This window comes from Trachypithecus francoisi, unplaced genomic scaffold (assembly GCF_009764315.1).
Source record: "Trachypithecus francoisi isolate TF-2019V2 unplaced genomic scaffold, Tfra_2.0 Lachesis_group1, whole genome shotgun sequence".
In the NCBI taxonomy this organism is placed as follows: domain Eukaryota; kingdom Metazoa; phylum Chordata; class Mammalia; order Primates; family Cercopithecidae; genus Trachypithecus; species Trachypithecus francoisi.
The window spans coordinates 6,960,335-6,979,379 of record NW_022681454.1 but is presented as its reverse complement, the minus strand read 5'-3'; positions in this window follow the sequence as shown (position 1 = coordinate 6,979,379).

Below are 19,045 nucleotides of genomic sequence, written 5' to 3'. Positions count from 1 at the left end.
GGCTCAATGGATCCTCCTGCCTCAGCCTCCTGAATAGCTGCAACTACAGGTGCATGCCACCATGCCCAGCTATTTCGTTTTTATTTTTTTTTATAGACTTGCTCTGGCTGGTCTTGAACTCTTGGGCTCAGCAATTCTCTTACCTCAGCCTCCAAAAGTGCTGAGATAACAGGTGTGAGTCACTGCACCCGGCCGCATTACGGTATTTAAAAAGCAAGAGAGCTGGATTTCAATCCCAGATCTGCAGAAATAGAAGGTATCTTTTTTGAATGTCAGTTTCCTTCTGCACAGAGGATAATATTACTAGTTAGCTTCACAAATTGTTATAGGGTTTAAATGAGATAGTGTATTTTTTTTTTTTTTTTTTTTTTTTTCTGAGGCGGAGTCTCGCTCTGTCACCCAGCCTGGAGTGCAGTGGCCGGATCTCAGCTCACTGCAAGCTCCGCCTCCTGGGTTCACGCCATTCTCCTGCCTCAGCCTCCCGAGTAGCTGGGACTACAGGCGCTCGCCACCTCGCCCGGTTAGTTTTTGTATTTTTTTTTAGTAGAGACAGGGTTTCACCGGGTTAGCCAGGATGGTCTTGATCTCCTGACCTCGTGATCCGCCCGTCTCGGCCTCCCAAAGTGCTGGGATTACAGGCTTGAGCCACCGCGCCCGGCCGAGATAGTGCATTTTTGATGGTGGTGCAGTTCCTGGCATACAGCAGGCACTCAATAAATGATGGAAACCATATTATCATTATATTAAAGATCATCATTTTCTCTCTGCCTTATAGTTTTTGTAAACAAATTTCTCCTCAGAAGAGTTGCCCCCAGCACCAGGGATCAGGACCCTGATGCCAGAGCCCTGGACGGGAGCCTGGTGCTGTCTTGTGCATCCTAAGCAATCCCAGTGAGCCTCCTCTCTGCCACTGGATCTTCTCTTCCATGCGATGTCTTAGCTGCCCTCGTCTCTCACAGAGGGTGGAGAAAGGAGCAGATGCTGGGATGCGTGTGAAAACACTTGTCAAGAGTGCTTTTGAAAATTAGCTTCATGGAACACAAACGCAGTGTTTGCTTATTACCACCCCACTTAGAAACTCTGCAAGGCTCCCTACTGATTCTGGGAAAAGATCCAAGGTCCCGAGTCTGCCACTCACGGAACTTTGTGATGGGGCTTTTCCTACTTCTCCAGCCTCTGTGAATGGCAGCTCCTGCCTCCACCTCCCATCCCTTCTCCTATATTCCCCATCTGCTGTGGGGTTGACCCCTGACCCTGACTCTGGGCTCTCCTGGCACACACTGGGACACACCAGACTCCACCCCAGTTACCTGCTCATGTGGCTGGAGTCCCCGAGTGCTGGAGCTATGTGGCTCATCCCCGTGTCCCTGACACCAGCACTCAGCCAGCACAGACCCTCTAATGTCTGCTACTAAGTGAGCTGGGGGTAAGAGGCATGCTCAGCAGGAGTTGTTTTGACTACAATCACGCCTCCCGGTGGGGCTCGGGTGCCCATGGGAAATGGGTTGGGCATAGCAAGGTCTTCTCGGGCCCAGAACCCCTCGAACGCTGCTGTTCCCAAGACCTGCACTGACGCAGCCCTGGGAGGCATGAGAGTGAGCCAGGGATGGTGAAGTCCCCTCCAGGGTGGAATAAAAGCCAATGTGAGGGTCCTGGTGACAAGTCGGGTGGTGGGGAGGGTTGGGAGGAGGAGGTCAGGAAAGGAGGAGAGGGGAAGAGGAGAGGGAAGGAAGAGATGACAGAGAGGGGAGTAGAAGCAGGAAGAGAGAGAAGGTTGTCTGTGAGCGAGAACCACCTCCCTACTTTTTTCTTCTAAACCTGGAGCAACAGCATGGTGTAGGGTTAAGGACACAGGTTTAGACGCCCTCCCGCTCTAACACAGCCCCTGGCAATTCACGTCGCCTCTCTGCACCTTGGTCTCCTCATCTGTAAGGGGTGAGCACCTCGCTGGATGGCTGTGGAGAGGAGACGGCTCCATGGTAAGGCAAGGTGGACAGTGTTTGGCGGCGACACAGGTGCCATGGCTGCTCTGAAACTCCACGACTGCCCACCCACATTGACCCTTTCCAGGTCCTCACTATCGTTACTCTCTTCCTGCTCAGAGAGCATCGCCTGCAAATTCCTCTGCAAGCTTCCTTATATTGGAAAACTCAGCGCAGAGTTTAGCCTTTTAAATAAATCAAGCTCCATTCCTCCACAAAAGGACTTTGTGTGGCTTGTCATCCCTGCAGGAGAAGCTCCAGGCTCGCTGGTCTGGCTCAAGTGTCCTCCACCATCTGGCCCCTGTCTACCTTTCCTCTGTGTCCTGCCGCTCCTCCCTGCACCCTCCTCCTGGCCACATTGACCCCTGGCATGTTGTTCACCCATGCTTTTTCCTCAACTCCAAACCACCTGCCCCAGGCCCCAGCTACAGGCCCTGCACACTTGCCATAGCCAGGCTGGAGCACAAGCCTTCCTTCCATATGTGTCTGGATGTCTTGGCCCATGAGCTCCTAAAGCCTGGAACCAGGGTTTACTTGTAAATAACAGCAGCAGTAACAATAATAATGCCATTTGTAATAATAATGCCAATAGCTATTATCGTGTACTCACTTTTATGGGCCAAAAACCAGGCAAAGTGTCTTCCCAGAGCCTGAGAGGCAACCCGGTATAGGCTTAAGTGCATATATGTGACCCTAAACTGCCTGGGTTCAAATCCCAGCTCCCTACATTTCTGGCTGGGTGATCCCAAGCAAGTTACTTAGCAGCTCTATGCTTCAGTTTCTCCAGCTGCAAAACATGTGTGCAGATACAGTTGTCATGAAGGCTAAATGAGTTAAAATATGGAAACTGCTTAGAACAGCACTTGACACATAGGAAGCTCTAGGTTCATAATTGCTGCAGTTAAGGTGGCCTTATTTTTTCTTCTACAGGAGGAGCAGGTCTCACAGGTCAGTAAAGGAAAACCCACACAAGTGATGATGCCACTGCCACTCCTGGAAGGCTGCCCTGGCCTCTGTAAACCGGGGGATGCAGTTCGACGTGGACACAGACAGAGTCAGGGAGCTGGAACTGAGCCAACGTCCTTGCAGGGCTATCCCCTCAGTAACAGAGGGAATTAGAAGATAGAGAGGAAGTTTGTCCTGGCTTGAGTTCTAGGTGAGAAGAAAAAAGCCATCCTTAAGAAGATGTAACCATAGCCCTATATCTCATGGGAATTTGGGGTTGAACTCCCTTGAGCCTGTGATATACTGGGGCTGACGTTGAGACACACAGGATTCCTATAGATAAAGCCCCAGGGCTAGGCGTGGTGGTTCACACCTGTAATCCCAGCACTTTGGGAGGTTAAGGCAGGGGGATCACGAGGTCAGGAGTTCGAGACCAGCCTGGCCAACATAGTGAAACCTCGTCTCTACTAAAAATACAAAAATGAGCTGGGTGTGGTGGTGGGCAGCTATAGTCCCAGCTACTCGGGAGGCTGAGGCAGGAGAATCGATTGAACCTGGGAGGTGGAGGTTGCAGTGAGCCGAGATTGCGCCATTGCACTCCAGCCTGGGAGACAGAGTGAGACTCTGTCTCGGAAAAAAAAAAAAGCCCCAGAAGCCAACATTACAAAACGCCCAAGAAAGCAATTCTTTATAAATGAAGACATAAGATGTATTTGTCAGAAAGGTTAAGTTCCCCCAAGAACATCAAACAGTAGAACTATTGAATAGAGACCATAAAGTGGATTCTTAAAACAATTAAGATAATGTCTAACTAACTTGGATATAGCACTTATGATGGGACAGTACAACTCTAAGAGCTTTATCTGTATTGACTTATTTAACCTCAAAATAATTTTAGGTTATTTTGGTACGTAGGTGGAAGGAGCCCACTTTGGTAGTAGGTGGAACTCCCACTGTAAAGATGATGAAACCAAAGTACAGAAAGATCACACGGCCTGGATTTAATACCCAGCAGTCTGGCTACAGAGTCTTCATGCTGCAGGAAAAAAAAAAAAAAAAAAAAAATGAGCTTCAGGATTTATCTAATGAAATTACCTAGAATATAGCTTAGAAAGACAGAAAGAGGATGGGTGCGGTGGCTCACGCCTGTAATCCCAGCACTTTGGGAGGCCGAGGCGGGTGGATCACCAGAGGTCAGGAGTTCGAGATCAGCCTGGCCAACATGGTGAAACCCTGTCTCTACTAAAAATACAAAAATTAGGCCGGGCGCGGTGTCTCAAGCCTGTAATCCCAGCACTTTGGGAGGCTGAGACGGGTGGATCACGAGGTCAGGAGATTGAGACCATCCTGGCTAACACGGTGAAACCCCGTCTCTACTAAAAAAATACAAAAAACTAGCCGGGCGAGGTGGTGGGCGCCTGTAGTCCCAGCTACTCGGGACGCTGAGGCAGGAGAATGGCGTAAACCCAGGAGGCGGAGCTTGCAGTGAGCTGAGATCCGGCCACTGCACTCCAGCCCGGGCGACAGAGCGAGACTCCGTCTCAAAAAATAAATAAATAAATAAAAATAAAAAATAAAAAAAATAAAAATACAAAAATTAGCCAGGTGTGGTGGTGTGTACCTGTAATCCCGGCTACTCAGGAGGCTGATGCAGGAGAATTGTTTGAACCCAGGAGGTGGAGGTTGCAGTAAGCCGAGATCACACAATTGCACTCCAGCCTGGGCAACAATGGTGAGACGCCATCTCAAAAACAAAACAAAACAAAACAAGAAAGACAGACAGTGTTAGTTATAAGTTAGATATAGAGGTTATGAGCCACAAAGGAAAAAATTGAGTCAATCTAAAACTGTTAATATGAGTTTCAGAGGAGAGAAAAGACAAGGGTTTGAAGGTGTAATATTCACATATATAATAACAATTTTTCAGAAATGCTGAAAGATACAAATTCTCAGATTTAGAAATCATAAGCCCCAAGGAGGATAGATAAAAATGAATATATGTCTTATAGCAAAACTCCAGAATCACAAAGACAAATAGAAGATGCTAAAAGCAACCAGAGAAAGAGAAATAGATTACCTAAAAGTACTTAGCAGTTACACCAATAATGAGCTTCTCGATGAAAGCCAGAAGACAGTGGATAGCACTGTCATATTACAAGAAGAAATAATAGAGAATCTAGAATTCTATATTCAGCTAAATGATCACCTAACCATAAAAACAAAATAATGACATTCTCAGGCAAAGACTGAGAGGTTTTTACTGCTAAATGCCTTGCTAAAAGAATACTCGTAAGGAATGTGCTCCAGGGAGAACTAAACTAAACTCAAAAAATAAAAATAAAAATAAAAAAAATAAAATACAAAAATTAGCCAGGTGTGGTGGTGTGTACCTGTAATCCCGGCTACTCAGGAGGCTGATGCAGGAGAATTGTTTGAACCCAGGAGGTGGAGGTTGCAGTAAGCCGAGATCACACAATTGCACTCCAGCCTGGGCAACAATGTGAGACGCCATCTCAAAAACAAAACAAAACAAACAAGAAAGACAGACAGTGTTAGTTATAAGTTAGATATAGAGGTTATGAGCCACAAAGGAAAAATTGAGTCAATCTAAAACTGTTAATATGAGTTTCAGAAGGAGAGAAAAGACAAGGGTTTGAAGGTGTAATATTCACATATATAATAACAATTTTTCAGAAATGCTGAAAGATACAAATTCTCAGATTTAGAAATCATAAGCCCCAAGGAGGATAGATAAAAATGAATATATGTCTTATAGCAAAACTCCAGAATCACAAGACAAATAGAAGATGCTAAAAGCAACCAGAGAAAGAAATAGATTACCTAAAAGTACTTAGCAGTTACACCAATAATGAGCTTCTCGATGAAAGCCAGAAGACAGTGGAATAGCACTGTCATATTACAAGAAGAAATAATAGAGAATCTAGAATTCTATATTCAGCTAAATGATCACCTAACCATAAAAACAAAATAATGACATTCTCAGGCAAAGACTGAGAGGTTTTTACTGCTAAATGCCTTGCTAAAAGAATACTCGTAAGGAATGTGCTCCAGGGAGAACTAAACTAAACTCAAAAAATAAAAATAAAAATAAATCAAGAAAGAATGGCAAGTAAAGAAACTGGTAAATCTAAAAATGTATTAACTGTATAAAATAATAATAGTGACTAATGTGAAAAGTATAAAAATACAGTGAAAGTCTATTCCTGAGAAATATGAAAGATGCCAGGGGAGGTAGGAAAGTTAAAGCCTTCTTAGGATTCTCTGTGCGTGGGGAAGTTGGAGATGCCAAGCCAAGAATGCACATTGAAATGTTGAAGGGTAGCCACTAACATAATAGAAATATCATGCACACCCGGGGTGAAAAGTAGACTAGAGAAAACTTAATCAGTTTTGTATAAAGCAAGAAAAGTGAAAAATTACCAGCATAGCAAAGGCAGGGTAAACAGTAAGCACACAATAAAATGATGGATAAATATATATATATATATTTATCAGCTATAATATATATATTATGATATATATCAGTTATCATAATCATTATAATGGACTAAACTTTCCATTTAAAAGGCAAGGATTGTTCTCAGCTTAAAATTTTAAAATACAGCTATATGCTGTTAACAGAGACATACTAAAAATATAAAGACACAGAAGGATTGACTGTAAAATTATGGGAAAATGTGTACCAAACAAATACTAGCCCAAGAAACTCAGAATATCCATATTGACATTAAACAAAATAGAATCAAAAGCACAAAGCATTATTAAAGATCATAAAGGTTACTGCCTAATTGTGAAACAAAGATTCATAGTATAATAGAAAAATACTAGACTTATATGCACTAAATATTAATAATATAGCCTCAAAATGTATAAGGCAAAAACTAAGAAAATTAGAAAGAGAATCACCATAGTTGGGTATTTAAACACATCTTCCTCAGAACTTGACAGATCAAGCACACAAAGGTACCAAAGAGGAAACAAAGAAAATTTGAAGACCATGATGAACAAGTTTCATGTAATGGATATATATGTAGTCCGAAACATTATTATAATAACCAAATACATAATATTTTCAAAACATACATGGAACATTTGCAAAATGCATTTATAATCTTGGAAATAGAGTAAGCCCTGACAAGCAAAAAAAAAAATGGAAATTATATGAACCATATTCTCTCGTTACAATGGAATTAAAACATAAATAAGGAAAACCCCACATATTAAGAATTTGAAAATATCCTTCTAAATGACGCATGGATCAAAGGGACCATAACAGGAATTAAGAGAATCATATAGTCTTTGTCACCAAGGGGCTCTCTCTTCAATAATCCCCTCCAACAACTTAACTATTACAATGTGCTAAGTGGGACCCAAGGATCCAAAGGTCACAGAAGGAGGGACCCTCTGATCTAAGGAGGTGGCCTTAGGATGGGGAAAGACAAGCCTTCCCACCACTGAATAAGAAACAATATTAGGGTGGTTTTGCAATCAGTTTACTAGGTCCCTTGAACAGGCCATTTTTTCCCCTCTGGGCCTCAGTTTTCTCAAATGAGATGGTTGAGCTGATTCATCTCCAAGTCTCAGATAACCTTTTTAAAATTTAATTTGAACGTATCCTCAGTTTTAATTCTACTTAATATCACACTAATCAAGACAAATTCTTCTCTCCTATTGCAAAATCTATCAAACTCCTTTCATAATATGACGTCAACTTTCTTTTTTTTAACATTTAAGACAAATGATGCCTCTTTTCCACCTTTGCTTTCCCCTAATCCTCCCAAGTTTGCTGGTGTGACAGATGGTGTCTCCATCAAATAGCTTGCCTTCCTCTGTCTGCTCATGCTGCTCTGCTTTTCTGATTTATGAAAAAAAAAGGGGGCAGGGCTCAGTGGCTCATACCTGTAATCCCAGCACTTCCAGAGGCCAAGGCAGGCGGATCACCTAAGGTCAGGAGTTCACGACCAGCCTGGCTAAAATGGTGAAACCCTGTCTCCACTAAAAATACAAAAAATTAGCTGGACATGGTAGCAGGCGCCTGTAATCCCAGCTACTCCGGAGGCTGAGGCAGGAGAATCGCTTGAAACTGGGAGGCAGAGGTTGCAGTAAGCCAAGATTATGCATTGTACTGCAGCCTGGGCAACAAGACTGAAACTCTGTCAAGAAAGAAAGCAAGAAAGCAAGAAAGGAAGAAAGAAAGAAGAAGGAAGGAAGAAAGGAAGAGAGAGAAGAGAGAGAGAGAGAGAGAAAGAAAGGAAGGAAGGAAGGAAGAAGGAAGGAAGGAAGGAAGGAGGAAGGAAGAAGGAAAGAAAGAAGGAAGGAAGGAAGGAAGGAAGGAAGAAAGAAAGAAAGAAAGAAAGAAGAAGGAAGGAAGGAAGGAGGAAGGAAGAAAGAAAGAAAAAGAAAGAAAGAAAGAAAGAAAGAAAGAAAGAAAAGAAAGAAAGAAAGAAAGAAAGGAAGGAAGGAAGGAAGAAGGAAGGAAGGAAAGAAGAAAGAAAGAAAGAAGAAAGAAAGAAAGAAAGAAGAAGAAAGAAAGAAAGAGAGAGAGAAAGAAAGGGAACACACCAGTCACCACTTGGTCCATCAGCCACTGTCCACAACCAGGCAACATCCTCTCTCCCTGTCCCCTTTCTCCACAGTGATCCAAAATGGTCTTCCTAAACCACAAGAAGTCCTTCTCTGTTTGAAACTCCCCCTTGACTTTGAGGGCACCATGGGGTCAAATATCAACAGCAGCAAGGTGAGGGCCCAGTGTGCTCACTGACGGCTTCTCTGGCAGAGTAACACTGATCCTTTTCTTCTGGGCATCTAGACTATGGAAAACTCTGCTCTGATGTTCAGAGGCTTTCTCATTCCATTTCCTACTCCCCACTCTGCACAACTTTGGCATGTGACAAACGTCTGGAGGAGAAACCCACCCTGGCCTTTGAAGCCACTCAAGTCTCTCATTTGTCTCTCCAACTCCATCAGTGGTCATTGCACTGAACCAGGCCTGGATGCTCAGCCCTGTCCCTGGTCCCCACACTGTAGAAAACCCTAGTAGGAGAGCAGCGCTGACTCTCAGAAGATCTCCCCTCTCCAGGATTTGGTTCCTTTAGTTCTCACTGCTTCAGCAGTGACAAGAGACCACTAACCATGAAGTGGTTCTGGCCAGTCTACAGAAAATATGCAAAAAGGGTTTTTGCATCCTCTGCCCCACCTTTTGATGTCAGATGGCTGAAAACACCCTCCGATCATGCTAATGCTGCCTTTTTTTTTTTTTTTTTTTTTTTTTGAGACGGAGTCTCGCGCTGTCACCCAGGCTGGAGTGCTGTGGCCGGATCTCAGCTCACTGCAAGCTCCGCCTCCCGGGTTCACGCCATTCTCCTGCCTCAGCCTCCCGAGTAGCTGGGACTACAGGTGCCGCCACCTCGCCTGGCTAGTTTTTTGTAGTTTTTAGTAGAGACGGGGTTTCACCGTGTTAGTCAGGATGGTCTCGATCTCCTGACCTCGTGATCCGCCCGTCTCGGCCTCCCAAAGTGCTAGGATTACAGGCTTGAGCCACCGCGCCCGGCCTAATGCTGCCATTTTTTAACGTGAGTCCCATGGAAATGCATGAAGCTCAATTGCACATGTGTATGTTTATCCTTTCATAAATATTCATGACTCCTCCCATAACTAATTAAATATGTATATCTGGCCACCCAACTCAGCATAAATTTCTGTTCTCTTTGTCTGTCACTGGAAGTGTCTGTTTCTGGCTTCTGGCTGGAGATTATGCTCCCTAGCCTGCCAGAATGGTCACCCTGCAGGCTGCAATCCTTTATGGGAAATAAAGCTCTCCTTTCCAAATGTATGAACCTCATCATTCAGTTGACACACTTGATAGAAATCTTACTTCTTATCTGTAATTCATTTTACAATTATGGTTTTCCTAGAATTCTGCAATTCTCACTGACAGAAAGAACCCAGGTGTCCTTCCCCCAGGCCCTGATCTGCAGCCCGAATCCCACCATCTCAGATGCCTCAATGGCTTGGCAGACTTGGTCTGAATATAGTATTCCTGGTGACAGTGAAGTCTTCGCCTCACCATTTTGCTATGTGGATACATCTGTGGAAGCTGAAGTGCCTGGTAAGTAATCAGGGCCTCAAAAATGTCATTTCCTGCCAGTGAAGGACTGTTTGCAAAGCTAGTTGCAAGAATCCCTCCCACCTCTGTGTGCACATTCATTTGCAATGTGACTCCCCTGCCCCTCCCAGCTAGAGGTGGAGTCTGGTTCTCCACACTTTGGACTGGCCTTGCCACATGCTTAGACCAACAGAAAGATGCAGAAGTGACATTGTGGGAGATTTAAGCCTGGGCCTCAGGAGACCTTGAAGCTCCTGCTCTCTCTTTTGGAACCATGCCTTTAGACCACCATATGCAGAAACCTGAGCTAGTTTCTGGAGGCTGAGAGGATACAGGGAGCAGAGATGAGCATTCTAGCTGAAAAACCAGTCAACTGATGGCTAGCACCAATGGCCAGACACAAAGCCCTCCTAGACTACTCAGCCCCAGTAGAACTATCTGATGAATGACCCAAGTGAGACCAGCAGAAAACCACCCTGCAGAGCCAATCTACATCTAATGTATATACATGAATATATAAAATGGTTGTAGCTTTAAGCCAGTAAGCTTTAAGATGGTTTATTACCCAACCATATCTAATTTATCTTTTTTCTTCTAATTAATAAAATGTTCTGATAATGATGATGATGATTTACATTAATTGGGTGCTTTCTTTGTGCCAGACTCTATGCTGAGTGTTTTATAAGTTTAAAGCTCTTGTCATTCTGACAACAACACTGCGAGTTAAGTACTATCGCTGTCCTTATTTGCTCACAAGGAAAATGAGACCCCAAGAGATGAGGCAACTTGGCTACAGTTGCAGAGCCTGCCAGTGGCAGAGCTGAGACTGGGACTCTGGTGTGCTGGTTCTGGTTCCCGCACCCGTTGCTACTCCTTACATTGCTTCTCTCTTATTCTACCATCTCCTCCCCCATCTTCTCACACCCTCATCTCGCATCCTCCTAACTACTTCCTGGAACCTGTGTAGGCTGGTAGGGAGGGAGAAACTAACTTTTATTTGTTAAGTATTCATTTGTCCAATAACATTTCCTCATGCCTGCCCAATACTCTTCTAGAAATTAAGGGCACCAATTTCTATGACACAGAAGACAAGGCTTCTGCTCTTAAAAGTCTAAACTCATGCTCAGCACACACTAAACCGTCCAAACACATTCTCTCCTATTGTCCTTACCGCAGCCTTGTCCCCATTGTACGGAGGAGGCTGAGGGGAATAAACTCACTCAGGGTCACACAGGGATTGGAACGAAGGTTGGCCTGGCCCCAGACCAAGGCTTTTTCCAATTTACAATGGGACTCCTCCTCCTCCTCTCACTTTCACTAGGTACTCCTTGGGGCGATAGGTTCCAAGTTTTCTCTCAATGAAATACCCCATTTCTTTTCTTTGTCTTTCTTGGGTTTTGGTTTCAGTCCCAAAAGCATCTCCAGTTATCAATGTTTATTTTTTAAAAGTGGCTTTCAGCTCGACTGTGCATGCATTTATGGAATGCCAGGCATCTACCAGGCACTAGAGAAAGGATTGCTCCTGGAGGAATCTCAGTCCTAGCTGCCTAAGGAAGCTTTAGGGAGAGGTGGCAGCTGATTTGAAATAACCAGAGGTGTGGGCTGGGTTACAAATGGACTGAAAAGGCCTCCTTTCCTGCAAACATACAAAACCCTAGGTAGTAGCAACAATCAATGTCAGACAAATCAATAGCAGCATCCACAGTGCCAATCTGGTTTGCTTAGAGCTAAGATTAGGAGCAGGGTGGTCTGGGTACAGTCCAAAGGCTTGGGGGTGATACAGGACCCAAAGGGGTTTGATTCTGGCTTGCGGGTATGACTTGGCAAGTGACCTGTCTGCCCCAATTTTCAGTTTCAACATCTGTGAAATGGGAGGCAATATCAGTTTCTTGGCATCATTTAGAAGTGCAGTGTGACAACATGTGTGAAAAGACCCTGGAAAATGCCCAGCACAAAGTAAGTAATGGGGATGAACAAGGGAGGCTTAAATAATTTTACTGAAATAATAATAACATCAAACATTTAGTGAAAACCTGCTCTATGCTGGGTTCTGCTCTAAGCACTTTACATATTTAGTTTGTTTATTCCTACAAGAGTATGAAAAAGGTGCTGCTTTTATCCTCATTTTATTTAGGAAGAAATGGAGGCACAAAGGGATTAAGCACTTGCCCACAGCTTGAGAGACTATTCCAGAATCCATTAACCAACATGCTATCCTGCCCCTACAAAATAGCATGTCGATACTGCATGTTGAATGAGAAATGCTTTAAATATCATCGCATACAGTACGATCTCGTGTTTTAAAAAGCCTGGATGCCTAAGGATAAATGTCAAAATGTTGAAAATGAACATCTCTTGTTGGTGGAATTCCATGTGTTTTTGTCACTTTATTTTTTTTTATTTTCCAAATTCACTCAAATACATATATATTAATTTTTTATAAGCAGAAAAATGTTATTTAAAATATGTTTCTTTCTCTCTGCTGTGCCAGGCTTGGTTAGGCACTAGGCACATATGAAAGGATATTTGATTATCCTAGTGTTCCAGGCAGGATCTTGGAAAACTTCTAGCCTGAGCCAGAATCGATGCTCAATGAACATTTGGCCTCGTTCCTCACAGAAGCGGCAGCTGTTTCTGTGATGCTGTGTGTCTGTTAGGCACCCGCAGTAGGCTTCTTCTTAAAGTGATCACATCTTTTCTAAAATTGCTCTGGACACAACAGAGCCGAACAGTATCTTAATGGTTTTGTTTCTTTGCATTCACTTTGAAGCTAAGCCCCTGAATTTTCCTAGGGGTTCACATTTGGAATAGCCACATTTGATTTTTGGATTTTACTGGCTGTGCACCTTTGCGCTGATGTCCAAGCACCAGGGGTGAAAACTGGGACAGCCCGAAGGTCCGATTTCCAGGGAGCAGGGGGATCAGAGGAAAGCCAGCCTCTCCCCTTCACCCCAACTGTGTGATCTTGGGAAGATTCCCAGACCTCACTGTGCCTCAGTTTTCTAATCTGCAAAATGGGCATCCTCTTCCTTGATCCTTTCTCCTCACAGCTGTGAGACTCAAACAAGAGCACACATCAGGAGATGCTTTACAAACTGCGAATTTCCATCTAAGAGGCGGGAAGTACTTTTGAGTGTCTCAGCTATGAAGCCTCTAACACATCAAAAACGTTGGAGTCAGAAGAAGGACAGGAAATTGAGAACCTGACAATAATCCCTTATCAGCTCCAGAAATCACATTCAATTAGCAAGCACTGCCCTATGTAAGATTAGACTCATCATACTTCATCTTATTTCATTAAACGACAAGTTCCTTTTGAGAGTGAAGATAAACCCCGTACAGCTGTCTAGACATGAAGATGGATGCTGACAAAGGGTGAGGCCAGACAGTGGGGACCAAAGGTTCCCCTCAAGCAGTCCTTGCTTACCTGTCATGTTACAGCTGGACAGTCCCCACAATGGGCTCTTTGGGAGGCCTCTGGCAGCCCCCATCTGAACCCTGTCTCTCTTGCCACATGTTTCTGACATACAGAGACAAATAGACACATAAAACTCTGGCGAGGAAGTCACAATACTTGTGCTCTGGGCATCAAGTATCCCTGCCTTCTGGTTCCTCCCTCCCCAAGGAGAGTCATAGTGGACAGTCTCTAAGCGCCTTTCTTCTCTCAAAGGCTGGGCTCTCAGCTTCTCCTAGGCCTTCCCCAGGGAATTCCTCCCTCAGGCCCCCATGAAGGCTGGAGGCCCCTTCTTGCCTCTCAGTCCTCTGCAGGGGAATGTCTTGTTTATATGGCTCATGATTCTCTCTCTCATTTTCTCTTGCCTTCATTCTCTGCCCTCCAGGAGTTCTCCCACTATCCTGTTCTCCCTGGAACCTTGGAGACGCTAGGTGAACCTTTGTGGAATGAAATGATTGATGGAACAAATAGGAGTGAGTGAGGGGACAGCCCCCAGATAGAAAGCATGGCCCAGAGTCACATGGCCCACCCTTCGCTATAGCTGGTGAACACAAGCCCCACCCTGGCTCATACCTCGGAGAATCTTCTGGAAGCCCCAGTGGAGGAAGCACCATCCCCCACACCTGGCCTGTGCTGGAATGGTGGATAAAGATTCAGCTTGGTACCCACAGGAAGCAGATGCACCCACGTCCTTGAGGAGCAGGCAGCCTGCTGGGAGACAGGCAGGTGACAAGGAAACAGAACAGGGCAGCTGGGACAGGGCTCAGCAGCGCCATGGGAAACGGAAGCCAGGAGTTCAGAGACCTGGGGTGGAGGGATCTGGGAAGACCTCCCCAGGAAAGGGAGATCAGAGCGGAGGGGACTAACACTTCCAAGCAGCAAAGATGGATAAGCCAGCCAGCTGCCTGATTGACTTAGTCCTTACCAAAGGCTATTTCACAGGGAAGGAAATGGAGGCACAGGGCCACAGAGACACCTGCCCCAGGTCTTGTAACTGGTAAGTGGCATGACTGGAATTCACACCAAGGCTCCACACCTGTCCTCAGATTTCCAAAATGATCTGTCACAGGCCAGTGCCTTTAGCACTGGAGTGTGCATGGGGAGATGCCCTGGGCTGAGGGTTTTGTGGCCCTTCCTGGGAGGAGGAAGCTCCAGGCCCTCCCAGCCCCCCAGTTCCCACTGCATGAAGCAAGCCGAAGCAGAGGGTGAGGGTTTCCCTTAGTAAGCAGCATTTGGATTTGAATGCCTGCCGCCGGCATGACATCTTAATCAATCTTCCTACAGGGCTATTCACGATTCGGCTTGGTACCCACATTCCCAGGGGACCCCACAGCTGCTAGAACCCAGGCCCTGGCTGAGGCCACATCTCAGGGGACTCACTTCATTTTCTTCTGTGTCTTCTCCTGCATTTAAGTAGCCTGGCCAGACTGCCAGTGCCCGGGAGAGGGGAAACCTCCCATTTCATTGACAAACATGGCTCCTGAATGTGAGTCTGGCACCTGCAGATCGGAGACCCACATGGAATCGAACGAGCAAAATGAGTCGTGGGGCCCTGTGGAGTCGGGGCGGCGGGATCTCTTCCAAGGCCTTCACCTTGGAGAGCAGGAAACAGAGGCCCCGAAGGGTGAGGCCTGCCCAAGGAGGTGCAGATCAGACTTGCCCCGGCCCCTGCCTGCTTAACATCAACCTCCTTGTTGCCATCTCAGTTGCTTCTATTAATCATTTGAAGGAAACCTGCATTTTTCTTGACCAGCTGGCAGGCTGGGCCCTGGGCTGGACCCTGGGCTGGTGCATATGCCCTCTGTGTTTTTTCACACTCGGCTGTCCTGCTGGCTGCTGTTCTGCCCTCTTGGTCCCAGTTTCATCCATTCTCTGGCCCCAGGAGGCTGATCCCAAGGATTATGTCCCTGGCTTCCTTGGCCTCTGGCTTCCAGCTGGGCTTAGCCAATGGGAGGCACAAGGAGGAGGCTGGAGAAAGGGAGGACAGAAGGTTCTAGAACTTACTCTCCACTCCATCAGGAGTAGGTCCGGCAGAGGCCAGGCTCCTCTATGGCAGCCCCCAGTTCTAGCTCTCCCAGCCTCCAGGAGCGGCAGTGCCCTCTCCTTGCCCCTGACCTTAGGGTGGTCACTGCTTCCCATGCTTGCCACCCTGTTCACCCCTTGTCCTGTCCCTGAGCAGGACACACCCTCTGCTTCCCAGGAGTGCACAGTCAGCTGCAGAAGGAGCTCCCGGGGTGGGAGGACAGCAGCCAGGCCAGGGCTTGAGGGGACCTAGAAAGGACAGGTGGGAGGGTTTAGTGCTTTCTTCACAAATACCAAACCCTTAGACCTTCAATTCATCCCCTGTGCTGAATGATAAAAGACATGTGTAGAAAGTAACAGTTCCTCTTCAAAGTTTCCCTTCTTGTTAAATAAAAAACATGTGTTAGAAATAATAGTTTCTTTTAAAGACTAACTTTATGCTAGACATGCTCACAGGCACATAATACATTCTATGTCCTTGTACTTTAATGAAAATATCTATGCTGGACGTACACACAGGCATGTCCCAGCTCACAGCCTCTGCCCTTCCTTATTTGGGAATGTTATTACTTTTCTAAGTCCTTTCGTAAGCAACCTCCTCTTTTCCTTTGTCTTTCTATTGCCTTTACCTATTTAGAAAAGTTTTAAACTGTTAGCCAATCAGGTTTCAGTTTAAATTGTGCGGTCTGGCTCCAGCCAATGGAGACAGGACACAGTAGCAGGGACAAACTGCATGAGGAATAAAAATTGCTTCCCTCCTTTGTTCAGATGTGCTCTTGCCATTATTCCATCTGCGATGAGCACCCTTTCTGCAGAAAGTAAACATTGCCTTGCTGAGATCATTAAATTTGCGTTCAAGTGCTATTTCTTTGTGACACCGGGGAATAAGCATTTACATGTAACAACGCGGGAGGTGATAGCACACATGCTGCTCTTGGCCAGTGCCCTTGGAGAGACCATCATCTAAACAAAGATGACAGCCATGGAAGGTCACAGGCTTGGCCTCCACCCCATCAGAGTTCCCACCAACTCATTTGTGGAACCTGTTTAAGATGAAAGGTGGAATATTCTGAACAGTAATGTCTTATTTTATTCTTCTTTTTATTATTTGAACAAATAGACTCCCTCAGTCACCTCTTTCCTGCGGAGACCCCATTCATGAGATGAGGAAGCTGAGCTGTGTGACCTCCAAGAATGACCTCCCTTCCTACTGACCCCAATTTTAGTAGTTGGAGAGTTTTATATCAAGCCCCCAGTAGGGTTGCAGATTTGTTGAGAACTCAATGCCCATGGGCCTGGAAGAGGCAAATGCTCTTAGATGAGGTGGCTGATGAGAAAGGAAGTTCAACATAGGAGGAAAAAACTACAGTAATCGTGATGTTTGGGGCACCTTGGGGAAAAAGAACGCAGCCTCCAGAAACACCCCTGGCAACCAGGCGACCTGTCCATGCAGCCACGCGCAGGATGCAAGCTCAAGCAACAGATGGGAAAACAGTCCCCAAGAGGCTAGGGAGCCCCTTCAAATCATCGACTGGTGAGAGGCAGAGGCAGCTTCCGCACTGCAGCCCTGAAGGCCTCCCACACTCACAACCCTTCCTTTTGCTGCCTCTGAGGTCCTTTTCATCCCCACTGGAGGCCTGGATGTGGATTCACCCAGGCTGCAGCCTAACACTCCTCCAAGTCCTGGAGATGGAAGAAAACCCCAGGATACCAGCTGGATCGTCCCCCTGGGAGCCCCTGACAAACTTGGGACTGCTTTATCTGCTTTCAGTTTCAAAAAACTAAACTTAGAAAATCTAAAAGTGGGAGCTGTCAGCCCAGCCCCCAGGGTCTCTGCCAGCCAGCTGAGCCTCTGCAGGAGATCAGATGCATCCAGATGCAGGCACCTCTTCCAGGCGCCCCTCACTTCCAGGAGGGTCTGTCCCCTATGTGCGCCCACAGGATTGTGTCAGTACCTTTACCTCCATGGTCAATTTGGGACGAATCCACTTATGTACCTGTTTTTCTCTCCCACAGGTCTGTGACCACCCATGAGGTTGGGGACACTTCTCTCTGTGACCCCAGCAAGAGGCACAAAGCAGGCAGTTAGTAAATGCTGGGGACCAACAGAGCGAGGCTCACACAGCATGTAAGCTTTGCAAGTGTGAAAATTCAATTAACTGAGGAACTGAAGAGGGAGCGATGGGAAGTGCTGCTAGAAGGAGTCTTTCAGTGGATAAGTGATGAAAGAATGATATTATAGGACACCTTGAATTCATAACTAATGAGTTCATGATCTAGGTATTGGGCAATAGGGGTGCTAACATCACAGAAAGAGAGACAGCCAGGGCCGGGCATGGTGGCTCATGCCTGTAATCCCCACACTTTGGGAGGTCAAGGCGGATGTGTCACTTGAGGTCAGGAGATCAAAACCAGCCTGACCAACATGGTGAAACCCTGCTTCCACTGAAAATACAAAAGACCGGGCGCAGTGGCTCACGCCTGTAATCCCAGCGCTTTGGGAGGTTGAGGCAGGCGGATCATGAGGTCAGGAGATCAAGACAATCCTGGCCAACATGGTGAAATCCCATCTCTACTAAAATACAAAAAATTAGCTAGGTGTGGTGCCATGCACCTGTAATCCCAGCTACCCGGGAGGCTGAGGCAGGGGAATAGCTTGAACCGGGAGGCACAGGTTGCAGTGAGCTGAGATTGTGCCACTGCACTCCAGCCTGGCAACAAAGCAAGATGCCATCTCAGAAAAAAGAAAAAAAATTTGCCAGGCGTGGTGGTGGGCACCTGTAATCCCAGATACTCGGGAGGCTAGGCAGGAGAGTCACTTGAACCCAGGAGGCAGAGGTTGCAGTGAACTGAGATTGCACCATTGCACTCCAGCCTGGGCAACAGAGTGAGACTCCATTTCCCCCACCCAAAAAAAAAAAAAGAAAAGAAAAAGAAAGAAAGAGAGAAAGAGAGACGGCCAGACATGTGCCCCGATGGAAGAACTTAACACCACCTTTAAAGGAGTCTTGAAAATAAAACCATTGACCATGGATAAAATCAAAGCTCTAGAGCCAATGGCCAATTTAAGGACAGACAACAGAGGGGAGAGCACAGCAAACACCACCGCAGGGACACAGCAGCAAGACCCCCGCCCTGTGCACATGAAAAACTGTAGCACAGTGACCTGATTTCCTCAACAGCATGTTGCAAGAAAATAAAAAGAGAAGGAGGCAGAAGCTATAGATGAAAAGACTTTAAAGACATACCACCAGTGTTCACAGAGGCATGAAGGAACAAACAAGATGTGCTTCTTCCAGACAAGGGAAGATTATTCATCCTCAAAAGAAGGAAATTCCGGCCCACGCTCCAACATGGATGAACCTCAAAGACACTATCCTCAGTGAAACAAGCCAGTTGCTCACAAAAGGACAAATATTGTGTGATTCCATTCAGATCAGGTCCCTAGAGTAGCTGGACTCATAGAGACAGAAAGTGGATTGGGGGTCATCAGGAGCTGGGGGAGATGAGAATGAG